The sequence below is a fragment of the Pezoporus flaviventris genome, unplaced genomic scaffold, assembly GCF_033815535.1.
Source record: "Pezoporus flaviventris isolate CSIRO_AGI_PZ_B2104156 unplaced genomic scaffold, CSIRO_AGI_Pfla_v1 ptg000036l, whole genome shotgun sequence".
Classification (NCBI taxonomy): domain Eukaryota; kingdom Metazoa; phylum Chordata; class Aves; order Psittaciformes; family Psittacidae; genus Pezoporus; species Pezoporus flaviventris.
The window spans coordinates 43,820,955-43,836,893 of NW_026892584.1; the positions used below are offsets into that span (position 1 = coordinate 43,820,955).

At 38.9% G+C, this 15,939-nt stretch overlaps 1 protein-coding gene across 3 annotated transcripts in view; it reads right to left on the reverse strand.

Moving 5' to 3' along the window:
- The window catches only part of BRF1 (BRF1 RNA polymerase III transcription initiation factor subunit), a 176,123-nt gene that overhangs the window by 115,111 nt on the left and 45,073 nt on the right, over nucleotides 1-15,939 (reverse strand). The window lies entirely within an intron of this gene.

The following is a 15,939-nucleotide window of genomic DNA, read 5'->3' on the forward strand; positions in this document are numbered from 1 at the left end:
TGTTATTAAAGAGTTGCATTTTCTAACCTGGGCCTGTTTTATGATACATAAATAGGAACTTATCCCAAATGAGTTATTATTGTATTGTTATGAGTTAATAAAGCATTTTACGAAAGGTAGAACAATGCATCTTGCACAGGCTATGCGTTAGAGTACCACTGCAAGACTGTTCAAGGGAGGTTTATTTAGCAGTACGGACTAGATAACTAGAGACTAGTTATTTAGTAGTATGGGAGGTCCATTACCTCCTTGGACAGCTTTCCAGGTATCTTGGGATATGGTAAGAGAAGCAACTGAGTTAGCATGTTTGAATTTACCAACCTGTGGACATGACACAATATGCAGTCATGTCTTCACTTCCACTTCACAGCCATGCTCAAAAGAGGTATTACCCTTAGCTGTCACTGGCAGGGCGAGAAAATACCTTTAATCCCTGAGAGCCCAAGTGAACAAGACTCAGGAAGAATTTAAAAAAAAAAAAAAAGACAATAAAAAGAAAAAAGAACTGCAATAGCTTTTTAAACTTTAAAAATATCAAACACCAATTTTAAAAACCTTTCAGGGCTAGAGACAAGTGATGCATCATACTTTGAAATGGATACAATTCTCAACATGACACATTCCCTTTCAAGGGCATAACATACTGTACTTTCAATTTAAAACAAATTTATGTTTTGGAAAGAATTGCCCTTAGAAAAAGATTAAATTTGGTCCTTGAACAAGTATAATACAGCAGGTGGAGGGAGGAGTCTAATGTTATGAAAGAGAGATGACATATCTCAGATTTGAAGGTAGCTAACTTTTCAGAGTTCCATTACAAGAATAAATCTTTGAGATGATCTATTGAGCAGGGAAAACACAAAGTGTATCAAATGCCTGTGGCTGTATTTTATCTATATGAAAGGCTGGGAAATACATGCTTCCCTTTGGGAATCCGTTTTTCCCAAGAAATTGAAAAGCACAGCCCAGAGGGACTCCAGGCTGTGCCTTAGGACACTAGGCTTCTGTTTCCATTTTTGCCAGTGCCACACAAAAAACATTTAATCACTCTTCACAATGTTTTAAAGTTTCCCCATTCTTGGTAAAATGCTGTGAAATCTTCCGATTACCTTATCGTCATAATACACATCTAACTCTGGGGGTCTCAAGTCTCTCCACAGGGTCAGAGAAACAAGCTTTCAAATGTATTTCAGCTGTAATGTCCCAGTAGGTAACTAACATTACAGTCAACAACTGTTTTTCAGACCATTTCCTTGCCTTTGAAAGACCCAAGCTATACCCCATCCTAATGCAACATCCTGCTGTAACTAGTGAGTTTATTATATGCAAACCAACATAAAATTTGTCCCCTCATGCAAAATATGCAAAAGGGCTTAAGAGCTAAGTTACATCCTGAGCTCCTTATAATAAAAAGAATGCAATGCATATCACAGATTGAGTCCTTTCAAGTATGCCAGTCCTAATTTTCATGCTTCTATTATCCAAAACACGTAGCTAAGAAGCTGTTAAAACAACTTTAAAATCCTTTATTCGGCTTAATATTTAATTCAATTTTGCATCAATTTGCTCTAAAAGCATGCTGTAAATACACTTACCACTTTTCATTGTTAAAATTATAAAGCAAGCATCAACTTGTTTACTGGTTACTCATCTTTATCAGGGAATTCTTAATAAGCAAAAGGAAAGCCCTTTAATGGGGTGAGGCACGAGAGGGAAAAGGAGGGTAGGAAGGGGTCAGAATTCACACACTGATCTCTTACTGAAAACTCAGGTATTTGGTAAGCAATCTGCTGCAATTCTTCACTTGTCAGGGATTCTGCAATTCTGTTGGCGTTACTGTCAGTATTTCCTTTACTTAAGTAGGAACTCCCAAAGCATCTGAAGACAATGTTGCACGGCATCACTGAAGTTAATTTACTTGCAAATTGCATTTCTCACATTCTTAAAAGTTAACAACCTTCATTAAACGGATTTAATCAAGATGGAGAATGAGGAATATTTTCCTGAAGTGTCATTTTAAACTTTTATCCCTGTATTATCTTCTTTTGAATGCTGTAGCAATGGCAAGCACTTAATCTCACATCTCTCTTACAGCACAAAGACTGCTTCATTATCAGTTTTTAAGAAGCTGTAAACTTATCTCAGCTGCTGGAATTCTTCATGAGAGAAAGAAGAAAAAAAAAATAAATCAGTAACGACATACATATCATCTGCCTCTGGGAAAATAAAAGCTGCCCGTGATATGCTGGGAAAGATCTCTTTAGACTTATATCACACAAGGCTTGCAGTAGTTCTATTGTAACCTAGCAGCGTAATTTCAAGTAACGTTCTGCAATGCACTGACGGCAAGCTCCTAAAATACAGCTCTGCTCTGAACAGCCACTGAGAACGCTATTGTGGGTCTTGTGTTTACAGCTGCTCACTGATGGTGTCGTATTTGCAAAGCTGTCAAGAAAGATGATAACTCTGTTCCCACCACTGAGATTTATAAATTCAGCCTAGGATTCCGATAGCAAGCTCAGTACGCTACCAGAGCTAGTGAGCCTGCAGAACGTGCTCCTCTTCACAATTGTAACTGAGAACTCAAAGGGGTTTAGCCAATATACTTGGAATATTCCAGGGCCTTGACAAAATCAAATAGGAGACTAGGATGTAGAACAAGACTCCTGCACTGTGGGAGGCAGCATTAGATGCACATGGGACACAAACATATCTACATCATACTACTGCCTTCATGAGCGAGTTATTTTCCTTCCCTCCAGTGCCTCAGTTTCTATGACAAGAAGATGGGCATTGTAATACTGATCTTCCTTATAAAAAGGTGTAAATTCTACACTTCCATCACCAGGACTTTCAGCTAGGAGGAAAGAAACTGGAGTTACAGTTCTGCTGCCAGAACTGTACATACTAGAACAATATAACCATATATGATATATATAAAATATATTAAGAAAAAAAAAAAAGAAACAGAAATAACCTGAGAAAAAAGCTGAACTAGGTATACATCCCCCCCAAAGCCTGGCAAGTCACCTACAAAAGCTTCCATTTGTTTGCTCTTCTCCCGGCCCTACAATACTTGCATTTCAGACTGCACAGCAACAAGAGCTTCAAAAAGAGAACAGGCGGGGTTCAGTCCCGATTACCCTGTCTGCTTTTAACTCCCCTTACAGAAGTGAATCTGGGTTTTTCACAAGTCAGGAAGAGGCTTTAGTCACCAGCCACAGGGGAAAAATAGAGAAAAAACCCCACAGAACAAAATAAAAAAAAAAAAAACAAACCCCAACCCAAAATAACCCACACAAAACCACCCACCACCCTATATATAGAAAAAAGATAATCAATGAACACCTGTCACTGTATCACCCATCAGAAGACTCACTGCTCTGGACTCTGAGCAAAGAGAAATTTTTACAGGGCACTGGCTAAACAGTTAAACTGCCAAATGGGCAGTTCAGCTGCACCTCCGAGTAACGTGTTACCTCACCTATCAGAGCTTTACATGGCACCTGAACTAACACAGGATCAGGGGAAACTGGTGCTGTGGTGACTGCTGCTTATCTTGACTTTAGCAAAGCTGAAGCTATGGTGTGCCATGGTGTCCTTAAAGCCAAATTGTTGAGACATAATGGTCTGGCCTGCTGTCTAGGAGGTAAGCATAAAATTGGCTAGACTGCCAAGTTTAAAGGGCTGTGATTAACAGTACAAAGTTCAACAAGGAGACAGTTACTGCAGGAATCCCTCAGGGACAATGCTGTCTCAATCAGAAATGAGACAGCAAGGCAGAAGCCACCCTAGGCAAGTGTGTAGATGACACTAAGCTAGGGGAGCAGTCGATAAATCAGAAGGTGAGGCTGCCACTCAGAGGCATCTCAGGAAGTTGGAGAACCGGGCTAACAGAAGCTGCATCTGTCTTTGAACTTCCTCAAGTCTCACACCTGAGAGAGTAACCCCTTGCTACAAGTACAGGTGGGAATGATCAGTTAAGGAACAGTTGTACAAAAGTAGCTGGAAGTCCCACGGACAGGTCAAGCAGGGGTCAGCAGCATGCTCTTGCAAACATGTACTGAGCTGTGTTAGCAGAAATGCAGCCAGCAGCAGAAGTGGTTATTCCCCTCTATTCACTACCTGCGAGGCTGCATCTGGAAAGCCGTGTGCAAGTCTAGGTTTTTAAGTACACTTAAGTATACACTCTGAATGGCTGCAGTGGAGGGCCACTGAGGTAGTTGAGGGGCTGGAGCATGTGATATATAAGGAAAAGCTGAGAGAGCTGGGCTTGTTCTGCCTGGAGAAGAGATGCTTTAGGGGAGATCTAATGCTGTCTTTACCTAATGAGCAGGTATAGAGAATATGGAGCTAAATCCTTCTCAGACACACAACACAAACAGAACAAAAGGCAACACATGCAAGCTGCAGCAAGAGAAAACCTAGTATTAGGGGAAAAAAAACAATAAAATCTTTGCTTTGAAGGTAGTAAAACCCAGAGAGAGTATGTGTCTGTTGCCAAAGACAACCAACACTCAACCAGAGTAGGGCTTCAGCAACCTACTGAGCAGGTCAGCAGGGAACTGGACAAAGTACTTCCAACCTAATTTATTCTACAATCCTACATAGGGCACAGGCTTTCTGGATTGTTTCCCGAGTATTTCAGAACCTTCAGATACACTGCCTATATAAACATTTCCCTGTAAGTACGACATCTTCTTTGACTGCTAGAGAGCTGCTAGAAAATGCTCTGTATTCTCTTCTCTTCGATCCTAGAACCTGTCAGTAGGGATGACTGATTGCTGGGATGAAACACTTCTGTCAAGATACTTCTCCCCTTTCCATCCCCCAGCTTTTTTTTTTTTTTGATGTTGTCCTCATATTTTGGATGCTACCTCTCAGCCAGCATTCCTGGCTCCCAGTTGTGCTCCCAACTTTTCCAGTTGCAACAGGAGGAAAGTGACCAGTTCACAGCTCTGCTGGGAGGGCTGCCAACATTATCAGCAAAAAACAAGGACTGAAGCATTCTCTTGTTTCATCATTGAATGACTATGAGAAACAGCTGAGACACTTGAAGCCACCAGTTCAAAGACTGAGGAATGAGTACAAGAGCAACCAATGCTTGAGTTGCTTTCCTCTGCGACAGTAAGAGCTTAGCGTCTAAGTGAAAGATAATAAATATTAAACTGAACATTGACAAAAATATTTTCCAACTTAAAAACTAGAATCTGAATATGCTGGAAATAATTATTGGCAATGAACTGAGTCCTCCAGATGTGACAAGAATGCAGTGATTTGGGAGTCCCTCAGAGACAGGAGCACAGATGCAGTCCATCTGTTGCATTCTCTAGAAGACTGATCCTTTAAGGACCAGAACTTTTTATACAAAAAAGAAAATTCAACTTAGATTCTGCACAAATTAGCAGCACTCATGTGGGAAAACCAAACTTTCAATTCCAGATAAACACAGAATACAGCATTCTCTGATTTCAGGTACCGAGACACAACAGCTGAAACCTCCAGATGTCTCTTTAAATGAAGACTTCTTCAGTTATGACTTACATTATTTTACATTTGTTTCCTCCTTTCTCTGGAGACTGAGGATGGCCCAAAAGTGATTTCAGTGGCAAATTTCAAAATAAGTATTCTTAATTCAGACAACCCAGCTCTTTCACCCAACAGGAAAAGTGGCAGGAAAGCATCTACAATCCTACAACCTTTGGAGCTGAATAGGCAGAACTTCATTACCCTGAAGCCATGGCTTCATTAGGGAGGGGAAACAAACAAACAAGTGTAGTTCTAAATCAAGTTAGCTCAAAGAGGACAAAATCTCTGCAAAGCAAGGATGCAGTGGTGCTTTCACAGGTACTAGCAAGGTCAGGTAAACTGTGACATTTTCTCCAGTCTAACTTGAAACACCAGCTTTTTGTTTGCTCTAGAATCGTGCCAAACATTACAGTACCTGAAATGATAACAACTTTATCTCCCCTTGGAAAGTGCAAGGCCGGAAGTCTCTCTACAAGCATAGTAAAAACTTAAAAGGATCAATTATAGAAGAAAAAAAAATGTAAAACAGATAAGTTGAGAACTTCTTCTGACAGCAAGACAAAGGCAGTATGTGGAGTTCTGATTTTTATGTAATAAAGACTTTCACATTTCAGTTAGTACATATCATGTTGCTGAATATGCATTTTTACTGCACAATTTTCTCTTAATATTAAAAGGATTAGAGACAAAATTTTTTGTTCATACTAGAAGGCTTTTTTTTTCTTCCAGTCCATATAGTACCTCTTTCAAAATTTGCTTTCCATCATGCGTAGTTCATATATAACATAAAATACATTGTTTGCCATTCCTTCCGACTTACCAATAGAAAAGGAATCTGAAGAGCACAATTTCTATTCCCTGTTAAGACTTTTTTTTTTTTGCAGACAAGCTGCTCCTTCATTGAAGAAACATTTATATATCTCCATTTAAAAATAATAATTAGCAAATCTCATAGCACTTTACCAACACATGTAGTCAAAACATCACTGAGACTGTTTTTCCTGAACTTGAAGGATGTTGAAAACTTAAATGTTTCACTTACAGCTGATCTAAAGATGAGAGCTCCACAATTTATGTTTTATTGTCAAATGTTTAAAGGATTAAATCTAAATAAAATACATAATACACAAGCTTCAAAGCACACGTTATCATCAACATCTTATTTCCAATTAGCAAGTCAAAATAAAGAAGGCATAGGGAACATTTGTCTTCAAAAGCAAAGCTCTGGAAGAAATCAAAATTTTGGTTGGTTTGGGTCTTATTTAGGGCTGCTATTTTCCCAGACTTCTGAAACTGAGTAAGATGGAAAGATTATTTTCTCTCTCTCTCAAAGGGGAAAAACAGCAGACATACCACCATGTGACTATTATATCATTTGTACTTACAACAACACTGAGCCAGTCTGGGAGTTAAAAGACATTTTCTTTTGCCTTCAAGGAAGGACATGGACTTGCCATGAAGACAGGCTTACAGTGAAAAGGTTAGAAGAGGCTCAGCTCACAATTTTACTTGGCACAAGATTACAAAATACTGAAGACCTTTCACTGAGAAGCATTTCCAGTATGAAGATTCCCTATGAAGACTGTATCATGAAGCCAAAATCCTAGAAACAAACATCTGAAGAAACAAGACAGCTCTTGAGAAGTACTTTCACCAATTTTTAAAGGCCTTATACTTTATTAGGAAATAAGAAATCATTATCAAGACCACTTCCAAGGTATGAGGACATGCCAGGTATGAGAATGAATCCTGTTTTTCCAAAATAAATTTGAAAGGTAATATTGTTCCTCTGATATACCTTCACTTTGTTCTTATGACATCAAAAACTACAAGACAAAAAAAGCTGCATAAGAGACTTCAGAATATGATGAAAGCAGACACAGCTTTAGAAGACCTGAAGCTAAAATAACATTTGCAGATAGCAAGCACAGGAAGTGCTTATAGGTCTAATGCAATGGCTTTTATTCACCCTATTTTGCATTACTGATCTTAATTAAACTAATAATGTGAATTTGTCTTCTAAGGCAGCATTCTTACTGCATTAAAAAGCAAATACACAATCTTCAAAATTATTTTAATGAAGGAGAGCATTTAATTTTCTAATTGACTTCTAAAATATTAAAATGCAGACAACATTAGCGACTGCTACAAGCAGGAATATTTTTTAGTCACTGGATCAAAAACATCAGCGATAATTGATCATATTTGCTATCAGGATTTATTTAAACAAACCATCAGGTAATGCTTTTTCCTTTTTTCTTCTTTTTTTTTCTCTTTTCTTAAGGGAGGGGTGGGCATGCAGGGAAGGAAGGGGAAGCGTCTCCTCCACATCCCACACCACATCCAGCATATCCTCTGACAAAAGCAAGACTGTGCTACACAATGACCAGCTGTACCACACTGTTTTTCATTTAGCTGGTGTTCGCAACATCTTGGCTCCCATCAGGTCAAAACACCACTCAGTTATAATGCTGGTTTTGCTGACATAAGCACCAAAATTTAGATGCAAAGATAAACTTCTGAATTAAGCAGAGAGCCAACCTAATTATTTCCTCTTTTAAACGAGCTTTAAGAAGATTGTTAAATATTTATTTTCACAAGCATGCAAGGATCACTGAAGGTCAAAGACATAAGAGGTGTGATCCCTTTCCTTATCGTCCCTCCTTTGTATTTATATTTCACTGGAAGCAGGCCTCTCTGCCATCACATTTCCCTCCCCTCATCCATCACGCAGAACTTATTGTGCCTTTGTTCCCCTTATTAGTTCTCATGTCTCTGCCACCATTCTTCAGAGCATCGCCTCCTGTCAGTGCTGCTGGTAAGCGAGGGCTGCCCTTCGTATTTCTAAATCCAGTATCACTGATGCCATTGTAGCTCTCCTGTTTCTTTCCTTTTTTTCACCTTTACCATGAGAATGTCCCATCAGTTCAGAAACCACAAACTGGAAACTAAGAGGACAGACTGTGCAATTAATTTTATTAATTATTTTACTTAATGCATGCAATAACAGACACTTACATGCATTAAAAATCTGTCTCAGATGCTCTTTCTGCATTAAAGAAGGCCCAACAGGGTGATGGAGAACAGAACTGACAAACAGTAAACACTTCTACCTGCCCATAATGTAATTCAAGCCTGCAGCAAAGGCTTCAGTGGACCTAATCCAGAAGCCTATAAAGCCTATCCCTTCCTCTCAAAGCCAGACCGTGATGTCCAGTTTTGTTCCAACACAAAGGTATGATGGGCAAGGACAAAGGATCTCCAAAATTAAAAACGATCTAGGTGCAACAGCTCTATTGAATGCAAACCCCATGGTTTTCAGCAGTTGTAAACATCTATGTGCTTTAAGAACTGCCTGAAGAGACTTGAAACACTGTTCTGTAAAGCGATAAAGTATTTCTGAAATCGCATTTCAGAAGAGGATTATCTTGACCTTTTCTGCTCAAAATTTCCCTTAAACGAGGAAACAAGCAGAGCTATCAAAACCAGCCAAAATCTGTAATCTTGATAGGCCACCCTGTGACCCTGTCCCCCTCTGTCTCTGCAAATACTTTGTTTAACGCTACATTATCAAAGAGTTGACAATTTGAGGCACCTGCTGGGTAGCATCTTCCCGAGAGGAAAAAGCTGGTCACTCCTCTACTCAAAAGCTGGTGAGAATTTCATCAGCAAATTCAAGGGAGCAGGATCACATCTCTCCTTGCCAGCACCAGAGGTCAAATGCTATTTTATCCTGAGTTAGTAACAAGTTAACAGAAAAGCAGATTTTCAGAGTGAACAATTCTTAAACAAAATACTAGCCCGAACACACACGCACAAAATTACAGTCCTCCTGCTTCTTATGGATGATATATTTAGAAATCCTATTAGCTGGAGAGATCAACATTCTTATCTGAATTTCCAGGATGCTGTAACACGCAAAATTAGAGCGGCTCTCTTAAGTGGGTCAATTATCACTACTGCACTTGCAGCAGCTTTCCCCCTCCCTCCCTGCAGCATCTATAAGGGCATTTAGCACAAGCATTTAAACAGTAAGATGCTGAGTTGACACACACCATAATGTAAAGCTCCTTTCCCTTTTATATTTTCAGAATCTTAAAGGAACAAAGAAAATCACTCAACTACAGAATATCCACATAAAAATTATGGTCTCCCTGGGGAAAGCTTCAACAACTTGCAGCAAGAGGGCACCCTGTGGGATAATGCTAGTCAGCAGCCACACAGTATTTTCCTGCCACATCTGAGTCATGAACAAGTAAGGTTTATGTCTTTCATCCCCAAGGAACAAGAGGAGAACCTGAGGGCCATTAACCATCTCCCTAGCCCTGTGCCCCAGGTGCTGGGCCATCATACACCAGTTTGAAAGGCTTCAAGTTATTTTGTTTTCAAGAACGAATTCTCTCTAAAGACCCCGCAAACCACCAGACACAAGTGGAAAAATCCAGGTATCCAGCACTATACTGTAGATACTTCAAAGGCATCCACAGTGATCTGACAGATATGACACAGGACCTAGAGAAACACAGGGCTCTTCCGCAATACAGCTGGAGTGGAAACACCTCATTTCCTCAGCAACCTACTTGCTTTATACATATCTCTTTCTATGGAAAAAAAAGCATGAGGTAGTACTGCAAAGGAAAAAATCATGTGATTCGTCTTCACCCTGTGGAAAAGAGGACTGGATATGCAGGCTTCAGGTCATGAGCCCTGCTGCTGAAATTCAACAGTCTCAACCCTGACTGGAGGAGAGGGTGACAGGGAGAAATTAAGGTGAGAAATTAAATTTCTATTGCTGTGTCTGGCTGCCCTCCTCCCTCCATTTGCAACATTATTCCTATTTGGTACTACAGGAGAAGAATCACACAAGCCAAGTATTATTACCAAACACGTGAGCTATTTGGAAAGAGGGCAACAACAGCCACACCCTATTTAAGACAGCAAGTTTTCATTAACAGGTTGAAACTCTTCCAGCTAAAATACATCCATGCAAAAGCACACCAATTTTAAAACTTCATTTTGCAATGAAGCGGACAGGCTTTTGCAAGACTTCGAGTCCAAGCAAATGCTTTCTTAGGAAGCATTTCTACTGAGAGGGTGGTTAAACACTGAACAGGCTTCATAGAGAGGTGGTTGATGCCCCAAGCCTGTCAGTGTTTGGACAATGCCCTTAATAGCATACTTTCTTTGACTTTTGGCCAGCCCCAAAGTGTTCAGGCAGTTGGACTAGATGATCGCTATAGGTCCTTTCCAATTAAAGATATTTGATTGGATTAAACTTTTTATGAAGTAACATGTAAAAGCTTGGTAAAATTTACTACACACACAAATCCAAAACAAAACAAAGAAGTGAAATGAAGTTATTTTCTTTTGTAGATATACATACTTTAACTGAGCAATTTAAAATCCTTTTTTAATGTCTTATGTTCTGGTCACACTCAACACTTGAACAAACCACAATTTGAATGCATATATTTAAGCAAAAGGTCAGTTACTATAAAAAAAGTCCTTAACCAAAGAGAAATAGAAACTGGTATTCTTAACTTCCCTAACTAGAGCTCTAAAATTTTGTTGATTTAAGCCTGATTTCAAAAGTTAACTTTTTCATTGGGAACACTAGGGCCTGCTGGCTCCAGGAAGTTCTAGTAGAGGTCAGAAGATTGCTGGAGACCTAATTTTTCATTTATAATAAAAAAGGAAGCCTTGCCTTTTTCCTTGCAAAGATAGACTTTGAAGTGTTAGTAGGGAAACAAAGAAGGTATCCATCAAAGGCTCTCATGGCGTAGTTATACAAAGCTTCCCAGGACAGTATGGAAGCTGACAGAGCCTGTTAATGTGCAAGAGGAAATTAGCTGAACTTTTCTTGCAAAGCCCAGCAAGGCAGAAAGGCTGGGTCGCTGCTGCCTAATCTAGCATTAAAGAGCGCAGTTTCTTACTCCATCACAGATTTTCCGGGTAACTTTGAATGTGTCAAACTTAGCTTCAGTTCTGCACCTGGAAATGAAGATAAATACTCTCAACTTCCTTTACTGTGACATGAAAATAAACACATTAAACCAGAAGGCATTCAAATAGCTTGGCAATAAAGTACAAGTACTGCAGACAAATAGGAAATAACAAAGTACTGCCCCATTCAGTGAGGAGATGCCCTTTTTTTTTTTCAAATCCTTCTTGCCTGCTGGGATCCTGTAATGCCTCCATGATCTTCCCTCAAACAAAAGGGAGGTTCACAGGGCAGGGGAACCAGGGGAGGAAAAGCGCCTTATGCTTACGTATAAAAGACACTAAAGCATCACTGCTCTCAACACTCAAATTCAAGAGGTTATTTTGCTTAGACATTTAGCAGAAAGGCTCTTCTGCAAACAACTGAGAAGAGAGACCTCACTCAGCTGCCTTGGATTGACCCAAGGAGGCCTCATCTGTTTCCTCTCACTACACACAAAACCACTGAAGACCACCTGAATAACTTGGGCATCCACAAACTCAGGAGGCTGCCCCATCCCTGGGCAGTGGGAAGGACTCTGTGAGCTCCCTGGCACTGAGACTGATCAGCAGTACTTGAAGGGGAAAAACCTGCCCTGAATTTACCTCCAGAGGCAAACAGTGGGATATTTACACTGAGAGAACTTTGTGAGGACTCTTCTCATGTGGAAAAGGTTTTATTTACTATGCTTTAACAAGACAGGATTTGATTTACAACTAAGGGTGCATTTTCCAGAGAGCTTCAAAGGAAAAGAATAAATAAATAAAATAAAAAAGGTGCATGTATGTGGGATAAGAGACATCTACCATGGAAAATGTTGCCATTAAAAAAACCCTCCAGGTGATAGCACTGGAAAATATTACAAACAAAATAGTGGAGAGCTGTACAGGTTTTTTTAACAGTTGTATACAATAAAAAGATAAACAGACTGAAATGTGCTTTAATTAAAACAAACTGATAGCCCACCTGCAAAATAACAGCCAGGCTCAAATTGTTCCTGAGTGACCCCAGGGCAGGCATGGGCTACAGCCAAGCCTGTAAGTCACTCAAACACCCTGCCCAGCTCTTCCCAAGTTCTCACTCCCGGGAACGGCAGGACCAGCTAAAGAGCCCTTTGTTTCCATTCAAACATATGTAGGGGTGGAAAAGCTGTTCAAAACATTAAAGAGAAACAACTGAGGACTGTTACTGTTCCAAGAAACAAATTAAGAGCCAGAGTCTAAAATGCCCAGAGCGCTGGCAGTGCCAGATGAAGGCAGATGTCACTGGCAACACAGCATCGCTCAGCCCCTGGGAGGGGGACAACTGGTTCCATCAAACCTGAGGATTTAAAAATCACCATCTCCTTCAGATGTATTTTTGGCATTATACCTTTACTTCTGACACTGATAATATAGACACATTTTATAAAGAGAATAATAAATTAAAGTTTTCATAGCTAGCTCATTAAAAGGATGAAACACCTCCCAAATTCAGCTAATAGCTAGCGAGCCATCTTCCCTCTAAAACATTAACACTGGCAAGTAATATAAGCAGGTCAAATTAAAAGTTATGTCAAAGTTAGTGCATTGTAGGGTTTTGTGTCAAATAAGCTAATAAAAACCATAATCTGGTGTAAAATCAATTCAGATCTCAAACAACATATTAAACTTTCTAAAGAACTATAAATAAAAGCTTGTATTTTAGTCAAGTAAACTTTTACGTTCTCTTTCAGTTCTAGAACTTTTTTCTTCAGATTAAAAAATGTGTGTTACTGAAATACTTTGCATTTTTGCATTAATTAAACAACGCATAAGGAGAACTCAGTGCTTTCCTATTTCAAGCTAAGGTTTATTCAGGCATAATTCAGACTGCACCAGTAGACTTGGCTACAGTTTTCCTCAACATTTGCACAAAGGCTGGCTGGTGACACATACATTATGAAAAGAAAAGAAGAATAAGCAGATATCCATGTCAGATAAATACATTCTACTCCCTCAGACTGAACTTGCAGACAACTAAATCCTGTCTTCTCTCTCCAAACGCTTCCCACTCCTTTGGTTCTGCCACTGGAGAGAACACAACACTTCTTGCGACTTCAGCCCCTGATTGCATCCTACTATACCTCCACAAACCACATACATACTTTGCTCCTTCTAACATATTCTAACATATTCTTTAAGAAACAACTTCAGAGACAACCTGTTCCTAGATAATGTTTGTGACCTCTATGGCTCCCAAAACACTCCACTGTTCATTTGGGCCACCCAAAACCAAGATTCTGTCTGCCTCCAAGGAGGATGCTGTCCTTCACTACTTCCAATATATCTAAAATATATTCACCAGTCTTCAGTCTTTAACTTCCCGTTCTAAATTTCTCACAAATTGCTTCATGAAAGAGTTCTATAAGCAACACAATGGCAATGAACGCTTTGAACTGAGTAAATCTACTTAAGCACTGTATATAAATCTTGAAGTGTTACAAATACTGTATGTCCTTTGTACAGTACATTATATAGTGTGTTTCTCTTCACTGCATGCCATACTCTGCTGGCTTCTCCAGAAGATCAAAACCAACTGCAAGCTCATTACCCGGAATGTGCATCTTCATTCTTGCTAAAGCATCTTGTCACATGGGTGTCTTCTACACATGCTCTGGACCAAAGGCCCTGGGAACATCCCTGCTTCCTGTAGCACAATTCCATATTGCCAGCTCTAGGCTGGACACAAACATAACACACCAATAATGGTGATCATAATCTATGGAGGCTTGAACATATTTCAATTTCAAAGGTCATCAATATGCACCTCAGGTTCCCAAGTTTTTAATGAAAAGATAAGATTCCAGAAAAGGAACTTGTATTTCAAAGTTCATAATCCATAATTTATTTGGGGTTTGTTCTTTAAACTACACTAGACTTTAAATACTAAGAAAACCCAAACCAGAAAAAAACAAGGAAAAAAAAAGCCACGCTACCAAAGCAAAAAACACACCAACCAGCAGAACACAACAAGCAGCTGAACTCACTCTCCAAAAGGTAACAATTAAATTCTTATCTAATGGATTAAAAAATAAAAGTCAACACTAAGAAAACTGAGACACAGTCATTCACTTCAGTACTACTTCTTGATTCCCAGGCAGCACAGTAACAATGCAAATGAAGCAGGAGTATTTTGTGATACTGATATAGAAAGACAACAGCAGTATGACTCATACTCCACATGAAACAATAGCAGTAAAGTATCACATGCAATATTATCTCCACTTAACAAAAGAAGTTGGGAAAATAATTTAGGTATTTATGAAGTGTCAACCAGACCAGTACATCTCGCACATAAGTGAGACAGATGCTGAAGTACTTTAAAGAAGGTTGGAAAACAAGCAAACAACTTTCCATTTGTTGGCTAGAAAAGTTTAGCCCCCTTTGGTTACTGATGGCTGCTATACTGCAATGCACCTGATTGTCTCTTACAGCTGATAGTGCTTCGAATGTTTTATCATCACTACCAGGGGGGAAAAATGGGTCTGCATATTATGACTGAGCTATCATTCAGTAGTATCAAATAATGACTGTAAATGTATTACTTTTAAACTTTTACATGGGTATAAAAAAATACTGGTAATGCTTTTAAATCAACACTGTATTTATGGCAATGAGAGTTCTACTGTTGACACAGAAACTTTACATTAGAAAAGACCAGTGTAATAGTCAGGCCTTCCTTTTAATTCCATTATTCCTGCAAAACTATTTTTCTAGTCAGGCAAATGCAATGACCACAACACTACCAGAAAGCACTAGTTTTAGAATACTGAGTGTAGTTTCTGGAAATAAAAAAAAATAAATTTCAGTCTTAAAAGGGAAGCTAAGCTCAAACGGCTAAAAAAGTGAGAAGAGCAATCAAGAGAAAGCAACAAATCAAACAGAATACTGATGATACGCACATATCGCTTTAAAGTAGAAAATAAGTAAACACATAAGTAATTATTTGATAACAAACTCTAAATTCCAGCAACTGAAACACAACATAAAAGAATTATAAATATGTAAAACAAATAAATTTGCATGGTCATTACAACCCATGTAAGCTTTAAATATTTAAAAATACTTTAAATACTTTAAAATAAGTTCTACAAAACAAAATTAGGGATGACGTAGAGCAAGAAGTACTCACTTGCAATTCTGGCTTGTGTACAATCCCACCTCCAGCCACGTGATTTCGTGAATGATCTCTGAGCAAACTTCAGAATTTATCAAATGCCTTTCCCCCAAAACTAAAATGGGAGTGATACTGACCTTCCCATAAACATTAAAAGAAGGAAATCCAAGTATCTTGATGGAAAAACCTACTGGAATTTCAACCTGTTCTTTAATGCTGATACTGCAAGAGGCTTGGGGTTAATATTCATTTGTTTTTAAATGAGAAAAACAAAATAAATTTACACCACAAAC